Source organism: Ovis aries, chromosome 1 (assembly GCF_016772045.2).
Source record: "Ovis aries strain OAR_USU_Benz2616 breed Rambouillet chromosome 1, ARS-UI_Ramb_v3.0, whole genome shotgun sequence".
Taxonomy (NCBI): Eukaryota; Metazoa; Chordata; class Mammalia; order Artiodactyla; family Bovidae; genus Ovis; species Ovis aries.
Window position 1 is genome coordinate 6683482 of NC_056054.1, and position 14721 is coordinate 6698202.

General features: G+C 44.9%; 1 protein-coding gene and 1 long non-coding RNA gene across 2 annotated transcripts in view; both read right to left on the bottom strand.

The window, feature by feature from the left end:
• The window catches only part of SPP2 (secreted phosphoprotein 2), a 553934-nt gene that overhangs the window by 253455 nt on the left and 285758 nt on the right, over nt 1-14721 (bottom strand). The gene's annotated exons all lie outside the window — the stretch shown is intronic.
• The window catches only part of LOC121818818 (uncharacterized), a 32078-nt gene continuing 23726 nt past the window's right edge, over nt 6370-14721 (bottom strand). Inside the window, exons 3-4 of the long non-coding RNA XR_009596478.1 lie at nt 11586-11723; nt 6370-6619 (exon numbers count right to left, since the gene is read on the bottom strand). This is a non-coding gene — a long non-coding RNA (uncharacterized LOC121818818). The remainder of the gene's footprint in view (nt 6620-11585; nt 11724-14721) is intronic.

Genomic DNA, 14721 nt, shown 5'->3' on the forward strand with positions numbered 1-14721 from the left:
TGTTACAGAGCATGGGGTCTAGGGTGCATGGGCTCAGTGGTTGTGACCCCTGGGCTCCAGAGTGCTGGCTCGGTATTTGCGGAGCACCAGCCTTAGTAGTTGTGGCACGTGGACTCAGTAGTTTCGGCTCTAAGGCTCCAGAGCACAGGCTCAGTAGTCACGGGGCACTGGCTTATTTGCTCTGCAGTGGGATCTTCCGAGACCAGGAATCGAACTCATGTCCCCTGCATTACAAGGTGGATTCTTAACCACTGGACCCCCAGGGAAGCCCTCTTTTTCCCTTTAGGGGATGACAATGCATTCCTACAGGTTCCTAGTTCTCTGGGGATGGGGAGACGGGTCCAACCTGCCCTGTCCACTGTGCCCACTGCCACACCCTGGTCTCTGGAGAGGGAGGGTTTGCTGTGTATACACATCCGGCCCCCGCCGAGTTCTCCCCATCTCTCGGCATCCGGCGATGCAGACGACTCCCAGTGGACATCACCCATGGGTGCTGAGATGGACAGGCGCACTGGTCTTCCTTGTCAGGCCTGTTCTCAAGGCAGCACCTCACCAGGGTGAGAGGTCAGAGATGTTCTGGCTTTTTGGCTCTCAGATTAAAGCAGGTTGAATGGCATTTTCTTCCAGCCTCTCCTGCTGTCCTGACATTCACAGTAGACTGAAACGCTGTTCTCGGGTCTCCCTGCGGGGTCTGAAGAGGCTGTGAACATAACAGATCATCCTGAGGAAGTCTTTTTTCTTTCTTTCTTCTTTTTATTGGAGTCTGGCTGAAAACATCCTGATGCTGAGAAAGTTTGAAGGCAGAAGGAGAAGGGGATGACAGAGGATGAGATGGTTGGATGGTATCATTGACTCAGTGGACAGGAGTTTGAGCAAGCTCCGGGAGATGGTGATGGACAGGAAAGCCTGGTGTGCTCCCGTCCATGGGGTCGCAAGAGTCGGACACGAATGAGCCACTGAATGACGACGACGGGTGCTTTACAATGTTGGGCCAGTTCTTCTGTACAGCAAAGTGAATCAGCTATATGTTTACGCATATCCCCTCTTTTTTGGATTTGTGAGGAAGTCTTTATTTCAAGCCTGCTGCTATTTCTGGGTAAAGTTTGGTTACAGTTATCCCCTTGTATTGCTTTACTTTGAAGGATTTGAAGAGTTCTGAATTTGCCGCTCCCAAGTATGCCACTTTGGATTATGGATTATTTCAAGTTAAAAGCAGTGGGAGAAGAAGCAGACACAGGAAAAAGTCTTCACCTTCCCGTAAGAGGTGGGAGAGGGGAGAGTGGGGCGAGGAAGTAGACAGCTAGATGGAAATTCCCACTAGCAAGCGTGCCCAGAAAAGATCTGCTTCCAGAGAGAACATGTCCATGTGCGCCTGTGATCAGCACCCTACCAGTATTTATGTCCATATCCTGTCCTCACCTGCCCCCTAACTAGGGCTCCTCCCCCCACGACCCCAAGTCCCGACGCCACCTTCTCTGTCTCTTTCCTCAACTCGGGATGCTATATAAGCCTCAGTCATCTGAGAATCACCCCGACTCTCATATTTTTGTAAACTCCCATGTTTAGACACATATTTAAAGTCGTTTATTTTCTCCTGTTCATCTGTCTTAATCAATTTAATTCTTTGGTTAACTACAGAACCTCAAAGGATAGAAATGAAGTGAAGTCATTCGGTCATGTCCAACACTTTGTAATCCCATGGGCTGTAGCCTACCAGGGTCCTCTGTCCATGGGATTTCCCAGGCAAGAATACGGCAGTGGGTGGCCATTCCCTTTTCCAAGAGATCTTCCCAACCCAGGGATCGAACCCAGGTCTCCTGCATTGCGGGCAGACGCTTTACCCTCTGAGCCACCAGGGAAGCCCAAAGGATAGAAGGGGCCCTTCTCCTTGCTGTAGTCCTGAGGAAGTCGAAAATACTAGATCTTTATTAAGTAGTTGAATTATTCAATTATGCCAGAAATGTAGAAAAGACTTGTTATGAATAACTCCAAACAACTCAATTACTGCTTTTTTTTTTTTACCGTTGTCTGTAAGATGATTGAATTGGGTGTCTGTGTGTGTGTGTGTGTGTGTGTGTGTGTGTGTGTGTGTATAGGCAGTTTTGCTGTGCAGGAAAAAAAAAAAATGGCCTCAGTTGCCCGTGTATCTAAACCTGCCCTCGTGACGTCGTCTTGCCCTCTCTTCTCTCCTGTGTGTAACCTGAATGTCGTGAAGAAGCCAGCAATGGTGGCTCACTGCAGGACAAGGGTGCCATTTGTTCTCCAATTCTGTAAACATTTTGTCTACATATTTATCTCCTAGCAATAAAGGACATAAGAGAAAAGGAGAACACACTTTTGGGAATACCTACTTTACACTGAGTGAGTCTTATTTAACTCTCAAAGAGCCTGATAAAAGACATGTTCACACATTGACTATGGGAGGCCATTCTGGTTTATCCACGAGTTAAATTTTCTGCTAACTACAGCAGCCTGTCTGTGGCTTCTCAAACAGACACTGCACATCTGCTTTGTTAAAGAAAAGGGCACCATGACCAGAAATAAAGACTGTATGCCTGGTCGCTCAGTCGTGTCCAACTCTTTGAGGACCCATAGACTGTAGTCCACCAGGGTCTTCTGTCCATGGAATTTTCCAGGCAAGAATAACTGGAGAGGGTTGCGATTTTCTCCTCCAGGAGATCTTCTTGACCCAGGGATCAAACTCATGTCTCACGTGTCTCCTGCACTGGCAGGCAGGTTCTTCACCATTTGTGCCCCCTGGGAAGCCACAGAAGTAAAGAATGCCCATGTTAAAAATAAACACTGTATCCTGCATCGATACAGGATGCTCGGGGCTGGTGCACTGGGATGATCCAGAGGGATGGTATGGGGAGGGAGGTGGGAGGTGCGTTCAGGATTGGGAACACGTGTACACCCGTGGTAGATTCATGTTGATATGTGGCAAAACCAATACAATATTGTAAAGTAATTAGCCTCTAATTAAGATAAATAAATTTAAATTAAAAAAATAAAAATAAACACTGAATGCCTCCCTGGGACCTGAATGCTTGTCCTCCTTTCGTAAGACTCCCTTCCTAGGTGCCAAAGCCATACTGACTCAATAAAATCCTGAAGGAATGCATCCCTGACCTTGGTTTAATGTTCTTTGTTCTGACGAGATAAAAAGCTATGCTGAAAACCACACTTCAATGGAGCAGTTCCTGAGTGACCTGAGAGGCTGTCTTCTGGGCTGTGATCCTCAGTTTAGCTCAAATAAAACTTTTCTGGGCAGTCAAAGCTATGGTCTTTCCAGTAGCCAGGTATGGATGTGAGAGCTAGACCATAAAGAAAGTTGAGCACTGAAAAATTTTATATTTTCAAACTGTGGTGCTGGAGAAGACTCTTGAGAGTCCCTTGGCCTGCAAGGGTATAAAACCAGTCAATCCTAAAAGAAATCAACCCTGAATATTCATTGGAAAGATTGATGCTAAAGCTGAAGCTCAAATACATTGGCCACCTAATGCAAAGAGCTGACTCATTGGAAAAGACCTTGACGCTGGGAAAGATTGCGAGCAGGAGGAGAAGGTGGCAGCGAATGAGATGGTTGGATGGTATCACCAACTCAATGGACATGAGTTTGAGCAAACTCTGGGAGATGGTGAAGGACAGGGAAGCCTGGTGTGCTGCAGTTCATGGGGTTGCAAAGAGTCAGACACGACTGAGCAACCGAACAACAAACTCTTACTCTAGATTATTTTCACTGACCAGCCTCCAGATGCAGTTGTTACCACTCTTTTTTTAAAAGATGTGGAATCTAAGGATTAGAGAGGTTAGGTTATTTATCTAAGATCACACAGCTGGTAGGTTGTAGATACAGGATTTGAACTGAGGCAACTGAATACCAAAATCAAAGCTCCTTCTGCTCTTAACGTGTCCCCCACATGTCAGAGGACCTTCCGGATTTCCACCACTCCTGCAGTTCCCAGGGGGTTCCCTCTTCATTGTCTCTGCTGCCTAAGTGCCTCTGAGTCCGTGTGAGCTGCTTCCGTTCCATCACCCAGAAACACCGAGAAACAGCCATTCCAGTTAGGTACGACATCTCTTCACACCAAGCATTTTGTGGATTTAGTTAGGTGACTAGCAGGCAGATTTAGGGTCATGAGCTAAATCAGATTTAGGGTCTCAGCTCGTTTTCTCTCTCTCCCTCTTTCCCCCGATCCTCCTGCTGCTCAGCCACCAGGCTTCTTCTTCAGACCCCTTTTCCATGCTTGCCAGTGGAGAAAGATGAGCCGTGGGATACAGGATTGCCATCTCTCTGTGAGTCCCAGACAGCCTCAAAAGAGTGAACAGCATCCTGTCTTTTCAGAAGAAGCATCTAACTGGCTATTTGTTCAGACTGCCAAATCTCTTCTCATCTATAACAACCACTTCAGTGATAAGACACTGACTAAGCTTCGTTTCTGGAGACTGTTCTAACTGGAGGTGAAGGATTGCTTCATCTGGTGGAGAAATCAGTGTGTAATATTTGGGATATTCTTATACTAAATAAATTGTGTTTATCTAAAATTCACATTTAACTGGGCATCTTCTATTTTATCTGGCAGTTCTAAAAGGGAGGCACGAGTTCAGTTCAGTTCAGTCACTCAGTCGTGTCCGACTCTTTGCGACCCCATGAATCGCAGCACGCCAGGCCTCCCTGTCCATCACCAGCTCCCAGAGTTCACTCAGACTCATGTCCATCGAGTCCATGATGCCATTCAGCCATCTCATCCTCTGTCATCCCCTTCTCCTCCTGCCCCTAATCCCTCCCCAGCATCAGAGTCTTTTCCAATGAGCCAACTCTTCGCATGAGGTGGCCAAAGTACTGGAGTTTCAGCTTTAGCATCATTCCTTCCAAAGAAATCCCAGGGCTGATCTCCTTCAGAATGGACTGGTTGGATCTCCTTGCAGTCCAAAGGACTCTCAAGAGTCTTCTCCAAAACCACAGCTCAAAAGCATCAATTCTTTGGTGCTCAGCCTTCTTCACAGTCCACTCACATTCATACATGACCACAGGAAAAACCATAGCCTTGACTAGATGGACCTTAGTTGGCAAAGTAATGTCTCTGCTTTTGAATATGCTATCTAGCTTGGTCATAACTTTTCTTCCAAGGAGTAAGCGTCTTTTAATTTCATGGCTGGAGTCACCATCTGCAGTGATTTTGGAGCCCCCCAAAATAAAGTCTGACACTGTTTCCACTGTTTCCCATCTATTTCCAATGAAGTGATGGGACCAGATGCCATGATCTTCGTTTTCTGAATGTTGAGCTTTAAGCCAACTTTTCGCTCTCCTCTTTCACTTTCATCAAGAGGCTTTTGAGTTCCTCTTCACTTTCTGCCATAAGGGTGGTGTCATCTGCATATCTGAGGTTATTGATATTTCTTCCGGCAATCTTGATTCCAGTTTGTGTTTCTTCCAGTCCAGCCTTTCTCATGATGTACTCTGCATAGAAGTTAAATAAGCAGGGTGACAATATACAGCCTTGACGGACTCCTTTTCCTATTTGGAACCAATCTGTTGTTCCATGTCCAGTTCTAACTGTTGCTTCCTGACCTGCATACAGATTTCTCAAGAGGCAGGTTAGATGATCTGGTATTCCCATCTCTTTCAGAATTTTCCACAGTTTATTGTGATGCACACAGTCAAAGGCTTTGGCATAGTCAATAATGCAGAAATAGATGTTTTTCTGGACCTCTCTTGCTTTTTCCATGATCCAGCGGATGTTGGCAATTTGATCTCTGGTTCCTCTGCCTTTTCTAAAACCAGCTTGAACATCAGGGAGTTCACGGTTCACGTATTGCTGAAGCCTGGCACGAGAGGGGCCATTAAGTTTCCTGGAGCTATTTTCCATGAATGGTGGATTTAGAAGCTTAGAATTGGATGGTGTTTCAATGCACAACTGTTTGGGAGGGAGTGGTTTCTTAAATCTTTTAAATTTATTTTCCATGAATTAACCATTCCATTTGAGAAGTACTGAAAATATCGAGTGAAAAGTGTTGCACTAATTGGAAACACTGCCATCACAACATCCAAGCATTCTTTTAAGTAAGCTTAGGGAAACTGCAGTTTAATGATGCTATTAGCATCCATCACAATGAGAAGAGAGCCCAGTACCTAGGAAATGCCCTTCAAAGTCAGAGGCGATGGTAAAGGAAATGGAAAAAAACTAAATGGGTAGACTTTTCTGTCTGAAGTTTTGTCACCTCTTGGCACCTACCTTCTCTGACCAAAGCAGGCTTTCTCTCTCTCTCTCTCTCTCTTTTTTTTTTTTTTGCCTAACCATCACATGAGGGACTTGGACCATGTCAGCTCCTCAAGTGAAAAACGAAAACAAATCATCCCTGGGAATATAGATGCTATATAAATGTTTAATGTGGCTGCATTAACAACATCAAGGAGTGCTAATGTTTTGTGGACAAAAGTGTTAAAGTCCGGTGTGTGACAGGAATCGGCAAATTAGTAAGTTGTTGGAGCTCTCAGGCTTCTGTTTCCAATTTCCTGATGTCATTAAATGGTGCAGAGGGATTTTCGCTTGCATTTCTTTCGTGATTTCCAAAGCTGATGGGTCTTCCTATCCACTTTATAAGAGTCATGTACGTTCTTTATTGAAAACGTTGAATGTTGAAAAGGAAAAAAAAAAAAAAACCTTACAAAAACTAGCTTGGAAAATATTGCACATAATCCTACTCTGCCAAACACTTTTAACCTCAGATACATTTCTTTTTGGTTTTTTAAAAATGCTATTTTGTATAGTGTACACTTTTTTTTTCTTTGCACATCGTTAGGAACTCTAAACATCACCTTAAATAGCAACAGCATACTGGAAGTGAAAGTGAAGGTGAGCTTAGCAGAGAATTGTGTAATGAAGGATCCTAAATACTTGCCAGAGGTGAGCCTCAAATGTGCGAAGTCAAAAAAGTAAGCTGTACAAGTTTGCAGGATCCACAATGATCATTAAATAAAACATAACATGCTCTTCGGACCAGGACCATACTGACACCCCAGGGAGAATTTCCTTCAGGAGTCCTTTGAGGGAGGATCTGCTTATCCTACAATTAAGCTTGTGTACACAGGATAGGAGGGCTTCCTAGGTAGTTCTGGTGGCAAAAGAACCCGCCTGCCAATGCAGGAGCCTCAAGAGATCGGTCCCTGGTTGCGAAGATCCCTTGGGGCAGGGCATGGTAACCCACTCCAGTATTCTTGGCTGGAGAACCCCATGGATGGAGGAGCCTGGCAGCCACAGTCCATAAGGTCACAAAGAGGACACTACTGAAGCGGCTAAGCACTCAGCATTCTCAGAAGGCTAGGAAGACACTTTCATCCAAGTTTTGTTCTTATAACTCCCCCATTGTAGGCTGTATCATAAGCTCTTGAAGTGAACTTTTCCTACAGTTGCCAAAACATATGAGGAAATGGGCATCACTTTTCCTAGGTTTCTTGTAAATATTCAGAACCCCTTTTTGTCCTTACTCATGGAAGTCCAGCTTCTGTGCCTAAAAGATCAGATAGTCACCAGCTCATAGTGATGCTGTTAATTTAACAGGAAGCCATCAGAATGATGCGGTTCTGATGCCAGTGCCGCAATGTATGCAAACAGAATCTGGACCTATAAATGCCCCAAGGTTCCAAAGTCTAAACACTGAGGATGACCCCATCACAACAGCTGGCCAATCACAACAGCCAGCTAGGCGGTAAGCCAGAGCCAGTCAATCATTGTCCCACTTTGCTTCTGCCTTCTCTCTATAGAATTTTCTTCCCAGCTCCTAGGAGTGGAGTGTTTCCAAGCACTTCTGGTTTGGGGTTACCCCACGCGAATCAATTTTTACTCAAACTCTCAGTTTATCTTTTAAAAGCACACAAATGCAAATGTATAGATATTTCTACAGAAATGTCCTTTATTAATTGCCATTGTATACAAATAAAAGTCACCCCACAGCTCGGCATTAAGCAGGTTGGCTAAGGTGGCTCAGTGGTAAAGAAATCTACCTGCCATTGCAGGAGCCACAGGAAACCTGGGTTCAGTCCCTGGGTCAGGAAGATCCCCTGGAGAAGGAAATGGCACCCACTCCAGGATTCTTGATGGATAATCCCATGAACAGAGGGGCCTGGTGGGCTACAGTTTACGGGGTCACAAAGAGTCAGACATGACTGAGCAAGCATGCAAGAGCAGATAATTGAATATATTGATTATTAAGATTCAATAAAAATGGAAAAATTGAAATCAAGAGAAAACTACAGAAAATACAAAGCACCCACTCAGTAATAGAAAATTATTCAGCCATCAAGAGAAACAACCGTGAAGAACATTTATTGATGTTAACTTTTAAAACCTGGATACCAAAGTTTATGGAGACTGGCACTGAGATTTTATATGCATATGAAAAAAAACTGGAGAAAATGGTTAAAATAATAATAGTGGTGGCTGCTTTTCCTCTTCCTGACCTTAGCTTCTGACTTGTCTAAATTGCTTTGCTTGTTTTAAGTAATCCCAGTTTGGTTTGTTTGTTTTGCTCATCTCCGCTGTTGGGTCAAAGAGTTAAATGACCAGGTCCCTGACAGCCAGCCCAGACTTCTACTCACCCACACAAAGCCTGCTGCAAGCTTGACTGATTTTATCATTTGCAAAGCACTGTTTGTTCTTCTGTAAACTAGGCTGGTTATCATCACTTAGAAAATTTGTTTGCACAAAACTCCCTATTGCAGCTCGTAAAACTGACTCTTGCTAATTTGACCTGGAAAAAGCACCAGCCCAAATGGAGCAGGATTGAAAATGATCTCTCACACCCGCAGGTCCTCCAGGGATGAGGAGGGCGATTTCTCCTCCAGCACACATCCCTTTATATAAGACTCTGGGGAGGTAGATACTCTTAGTGGCAGTGACCTGCCCTCTTTTCTTTCCTGTCTTTGCTATTTGGCAGCATAGTTTGTTGGAACCTCACAGTGGGCCGATGGAGCATTAGAAGAAGCTGGGAAGAGTGAGGACCACAGTAGGAGAGACTAGACTGGTGTAGGTCCCCAGGAAGGATGAAAGTCAACAACTCAAACTCATGCATCATGAAAGAAAGTTGAGCTTGAACTGGACTTGAATCATCCTTTACACCACTGGGGCACAGTCCAGAGGTCATGGTTTGGGTGGAAATTTGGTGGTCCTAAGCGGTTCTTTGGACTTCCCAGATGGCGCAGTGGTAAAGAATCAACCTGCCAATACAAGAGATGTGGATTGATCCTTGGGTTGGGAAGATCTCCTGGAGTAGGGAATGGCTACCCACTCCAGTATTCTTAAAATACCATCTGGTCAGCTGGGGACAGACAGGCTATGTCACTTTTGCTAATTTGTCACTGTCCATGAACAGAAGAGCCTGGTGGGTTATGGTCCATGGGGTCGCAAAGAGTCGGACACAACTGAGTGACTGAGCATGCACACATACAAACGGTCCCTTTACAACATGAAACAGAATCCTCACCAAAGGCTGAGAATCCAAGGCACAGGTCTGGGAGCAGAGCTCCAACCAGTGAGCCCATGAAGCATATTGAGAGGAAGCGCAGAGTAGTAGGGAGAGTCAAAGCATTAGGGCCCACCAGGTGGTGTCTAATGCCAGCCCCTCAACCACCGGCCGTGGCACAGCCTGCCCTGTTTCCCCTCCCTGCTAGGAGCTTATATGGTGGCCCAGCTGGCCTGTGACTGTGGTGCCTTTGTTGGGTGGAGTCTACTTCCTATCCTACTGGGTGAGTTTGGGGGTGGGACTTGCTTTGGCCAATGAAATGTGAGCAAAAGTGACATAGCCTGCCTGTCCCCAGCTGACCAGGTGGTATTTTAAGATCCATTGTCAGGGTTGTTGCTGTTGCTGTTGCTTGCTTTTCTTTTGTTTTGTTTAAGCTTTCTGGCTATTTCCCTTCACCATGAGAAGGAGACCTTGGCCCCCAGATCAGCTGCTCCTTGGATGTGTCTCTGGACAAGGGAGGACAGAGCCAACCTTCTGCCAAAGTGTAACTTATGCGAGAAACAAAGCTTTGTGGTTGTGTGCATGTAGGCTAAGTTGCTTCAGTGGTGTCTGACTCTTTGTGATCCTACGGACTGCTGCCCGCCAGGCTCCTCTGTCCAAGGGTTCCTTCAGGCTAGAATACTGGAGTGGGTTGCCATGCCCTCCTCCGGGGATCTTCCCAACCCAGAGATTAAATCAACGTCTCTTATGTCTCCTGCGTTAGTAGGTGGGTTCTTTACGACTAGTGCCACCTGGGAAGCCCACTTTGTGGTTGTAAGGGATTGGGGAGTTATTATTATTACTATTATTTTTGCCAAAGAGTTACCTTTAAGATTCAATCCCCATAAGCCAGTTACTTAATCCCTGACAGTGCATGTTATGGGACTATTTTCTATGGCTCTTTGGAAGATGAACAGGGGAATGGTGGGACTGCATTTAAAACAAAGAAATGAAGGAGAAATAAGAACCGTGCCTTCTCCTGGACACACTGTTCTGGTGATTGAAAGAGGGGTCAGTGGCAAGAGTCTCCACGACTCCTGTTATTGTTTCCCCGTGAACTGAAATTTCTTTTGTGCCTTGAAAAATATTGATCTAAAAATGAAACTGGTCAAACACATGCTTTTTTTTTTTTTCTTTTTGATGTTTTGGAGAAATGCAGCGTTCTCAAGGGAAAAGACATTCATTGTGGTTGAAATTACCCTCTTTTTGCTAGCCTGAGCATGACCTCTTGTGAATGAGAAATTGCAAAATGCTTCCAGGCCTCTAAACTCAGATTTATTTTTCTCAAATAGCTGAGCTAGAAAAACCTGCTTATGTCCCTATGTTACTGAAAGTGGGATCAGACTGCTCACTGCTCTAAAGCCAATAATGGAGAGGCAAGGATGATGGAAAGGAAAGTTAGTTTTATTTTGGAAATCAGCAACCAAGATAAGGGGTGGACTGGTGTCCAAAGGCCAAGCCCTCCTGACAATCAGGGGCAAGAGTTTTTCAAGGGGAATTTTAGGGATGTATAGAATGGAGGGAGGGGGCTACCTACAGAGCAGCAAAGTCAGCTCTGACAATCACCTCGAAATTGGTCTTGCCGTGGTCTGATCAGGGTCCTCTTGATTGTTTTAAGTACACTTATTCTTCAGTTCCAGGGTCAGTTTGTTCCCATTTCTTTGAGGCCAACTCTTGGCACTGTGGCCACAGGCTTCCCTGGTGGCTCAGTGGTAAAGAATCTGCCTGCCAGTGAAGGAGACCCAGGTTCAACCCCTGGTTGGGAAGATCCCCTGGAGAAGGAAATGGCAATCCACTCCATTATTCTTGCCTGGAAAATGCCATGGACCAAAGAACCTGGCTAGCTATAGTCCACGGGGTCACAAAAGAGGCGGATATGGTTTAATGACTAAAACAACAAACAGCAACATGTCATGGTTAGTCTGGTCACCATGTAGTTAATGTCTTCCACCTGGTGGAGGTTTTAGCATCAACAGCACAGCTCAAGGGAAATGACTCAGAATATTATCGATAACCCTCGAAGTGAAGAAGTGAGGTCGCTCAGTCGTGTCCGACTCCTTGCGACCCCACGGACTGTAGCTTACCAGGCTCCTCTGTCCATAGGATTTTCCAGGCAAGAATACTGAACTGTGTTGCCATTTCCTTCTCCAGAGGATCTTCCCGGTCCAGGGATCCAAGCCGGGTCTCCCACATTGTAGGCAGATGCTTTACCGTCTGAGCCGCTAGGGAAGTCGAGGAAGAAGTGAATGTCCTTGACTTTGCTTAATGACTAAACTATGATTATCTGGTGCTGTTTGACAGTTTTCCTTTGCATCTGTATTTTCTCATTTCTCTGATTAAAGTTATTCTTTGAATTTTTTCTACAGACAAAAGGCAGGTGGAGGGCGTGGGGGGGGGGAAGGCTGAGAGGGCCCTGCTCATTTCACCTGCAGCTGCTGCTGAGAAAGGCAACGAGAGCTTTCTCTGCTGCTTTGGGGGAGAGGCTGACCCTGGAAAGACTGACACTTCAGTCCAGCGTGAGCTGCCGTGGTCTCCCTCTCCAGCGTCTCCCAGGACTTGAATGTACCCCTTCATTACCTCCTACCTGGGCTTGGGAAACTGCTTGTGGGCTGGTCCTTCCCCAGGCGCCGTTTCTCCTAAAGGCCATGACTAGAGTCTTCTTCCTAAACCCCACCCCACCAGTCTTCCTCGGCTGAAAATCCTTGCTCCCTATTGTCTATCAACACCTCCACCTCCTTTCCTGAGTCTCCACAGTTCTCTCCAGCCTTCCTGCTCAATCAGAAATTCTACCCATTCATTAGGAGCCAGGCCTTTTCCTACACTGCAATTTTCCTAAACCTCTTCTAGTCTCTAATCATAGGTGATTTCTCTCAGCCACGAAAGCTAATTTAACACTTCACCTTTAGTATAATAATAAATTATAAGATTATTCACAATCAAAGTAGAAAATCTGGATATTTAAAGAAATTGTGGAAAAAATGAAAATTCAGAAACATAACTGCCCCTCAGGGGACAATCACTGTGATCATTTAGTGAATTTTCCCCAAATAATTGATAAGGACTAAAAACAATGCTCTATTCTCTATTTATTATTCTCTATTTCCATGAGGGACATGTATTTTTTAATTCAGTTTTAAGTAATTGTAACCTCGGAGGAAATTTTAACAATAATCGAGACATTCTGTGTAAAGGTTCACCTGGCTCCCCTCAGTTGATAACATTTCACACTGTCCTTATTGTTCCATTGCTAACTCGAGTGGGACACTTTTGTGACTCCGTGGATTGGAGCCCACAAGCCTCCTCTGTCTGTGGGATTTCTCAGGCAAGAATACTGAAGTGGGTTGCCATTTCCTTTCAGTAACCTTGAAAATACGGAATCATCTGGAAAGGAGTATGTTGCTAAGAGTCAGACACGACTGAGTGACTTCACTTTCAGTTTTCACTTTCATGCATTGGAGAAGGATATGGCAACCCACTCCAGTATTCTTGCCTGGAGAGTTCCATGGACAGAGGAGTCTGGTGGGCTACAGTCCATGGGGTCACAAAGAGTTGGACACGACTGAAGCAACTTAGCACACACACACGCACCCCATGGATACACTGAAGCCCTAGCCCCCAGACCCTCAGAATGTGACCATATTTGAAGAAAGGGTCTTTATAGAGGTCATCAAGTGAAAATGAGGTCATGAGAGGGAATCCAAACCCAGTCTGATGGGTGTTTTCACAAAGGAGGAAATTTGGAGGCAGATACACAGATAGGGAGAACTCCACGTGAAGATGAAGACAAGGGTCAGGGTGATGAGTCGCACATGACTGAAGGGACTTTGCACACATGCATGAAAGCTAAGAAGTAAAAACTACCGAGGAGTTGGATTTGTTCATTGGGTAAATGGCACGTTGGAAGGTGACAAGGAAGCAAAAAATTTAAAGAAATCAAAATTGAAAGATACCCATATTCTTTGACCTAGCAACCCTGCTCCTCAGAATTTATCCTACAGAAATAGTGGCATAAATATGCAAAGGTACTGGTTGGAGAAATCTCATTGCATCATTATTTTTAATTGCCCCAAAAATGGAAATATCATCAATATTCTAAATTGTACTAAAAGATGTTTGTCTTTAGTCACTCAAGCCACTATAAAAAAAAGTGCCATCAACTGGACAGTTTATAAGCAAACAGAAGTTGATGTCTCACAGCCCTTGAGACTGGGAATTTCAAGGTCAGGGTACCCTCCATTTTTTTTTTTAAGTTAAGAAATTAAAAGCTCAACATTCAAAAAACCAAGATCATGGCATCCTGTCCCATCACTTCATGGCAAGTAGATGACAAAAAAAAAAAAAAGGACACAGTGACAGACTTGATTTTCTTGGGCTCCAAAATCACTGCAGATGGTGACTGCAGCCATGAAACTGAAAACACTTACTCCTTAAAAGAAAAGCTATGACAAGCCTAGACAGTGTATTAAGAAGCAGAGACATTACTTTGACAACAAAGTTCTGTATAGTCAAAGCTATGGTTTTTCCAGTAGTAGTCATGTATGGATGTGACAGTTAACCATAAAGAAGGTTGAGGGCCAAAGAATTGATGCCTTCACACTGTGGTGTTGGAGAAGACACTTGAGAGTCCCTTGGACAGTAAGGAGATCAAACCAGTCCATCCCAAAGGAAATCAGTCCTGAATATTCATTGGAAAGATTGAAGGCAGGAGGAGAAGGGGATGACAGAGGATTAAGGTTGGATGGAATCACCAACTCAATGGACATGAGTCTGAGAAAACTCAGGGAGATAGTGAAGGACAAGGAAGCCTGGTGTGTTGCAGTCCATGGGATCTCAAAAAGTCAGTTGCCACTGAGCAACTGAACAACAACAACTGCTCATAGTAATCCTTATTCTATAATAAATTTATTGGTGCTTTTTGCAGTGCTTTGTTTTTAACAATTGGAAGCCACCTAAAGGTCCATCAGCTGGGGATTAGTTAAGTCAGACATCAGTGAGATGCCTATGAAGTTGTCAACAAGAAGACAAACTGCATTTTGGAGTGTATAGTGTGGCTCCATCTGCAGTACTGAATGTGTGTGTGTGTTGTTGTTGTTGTTCGGTCGCCTAGTCATGTCTGACTCTTTGCGGCCCCATGGCCTGCAGCACGCCAGGCCTCCCCGTCCCTCGCCGTCTCCCGCAGTTTGCCCACGTTCATGTACGCTGCATTGGTGTTGCCATCCA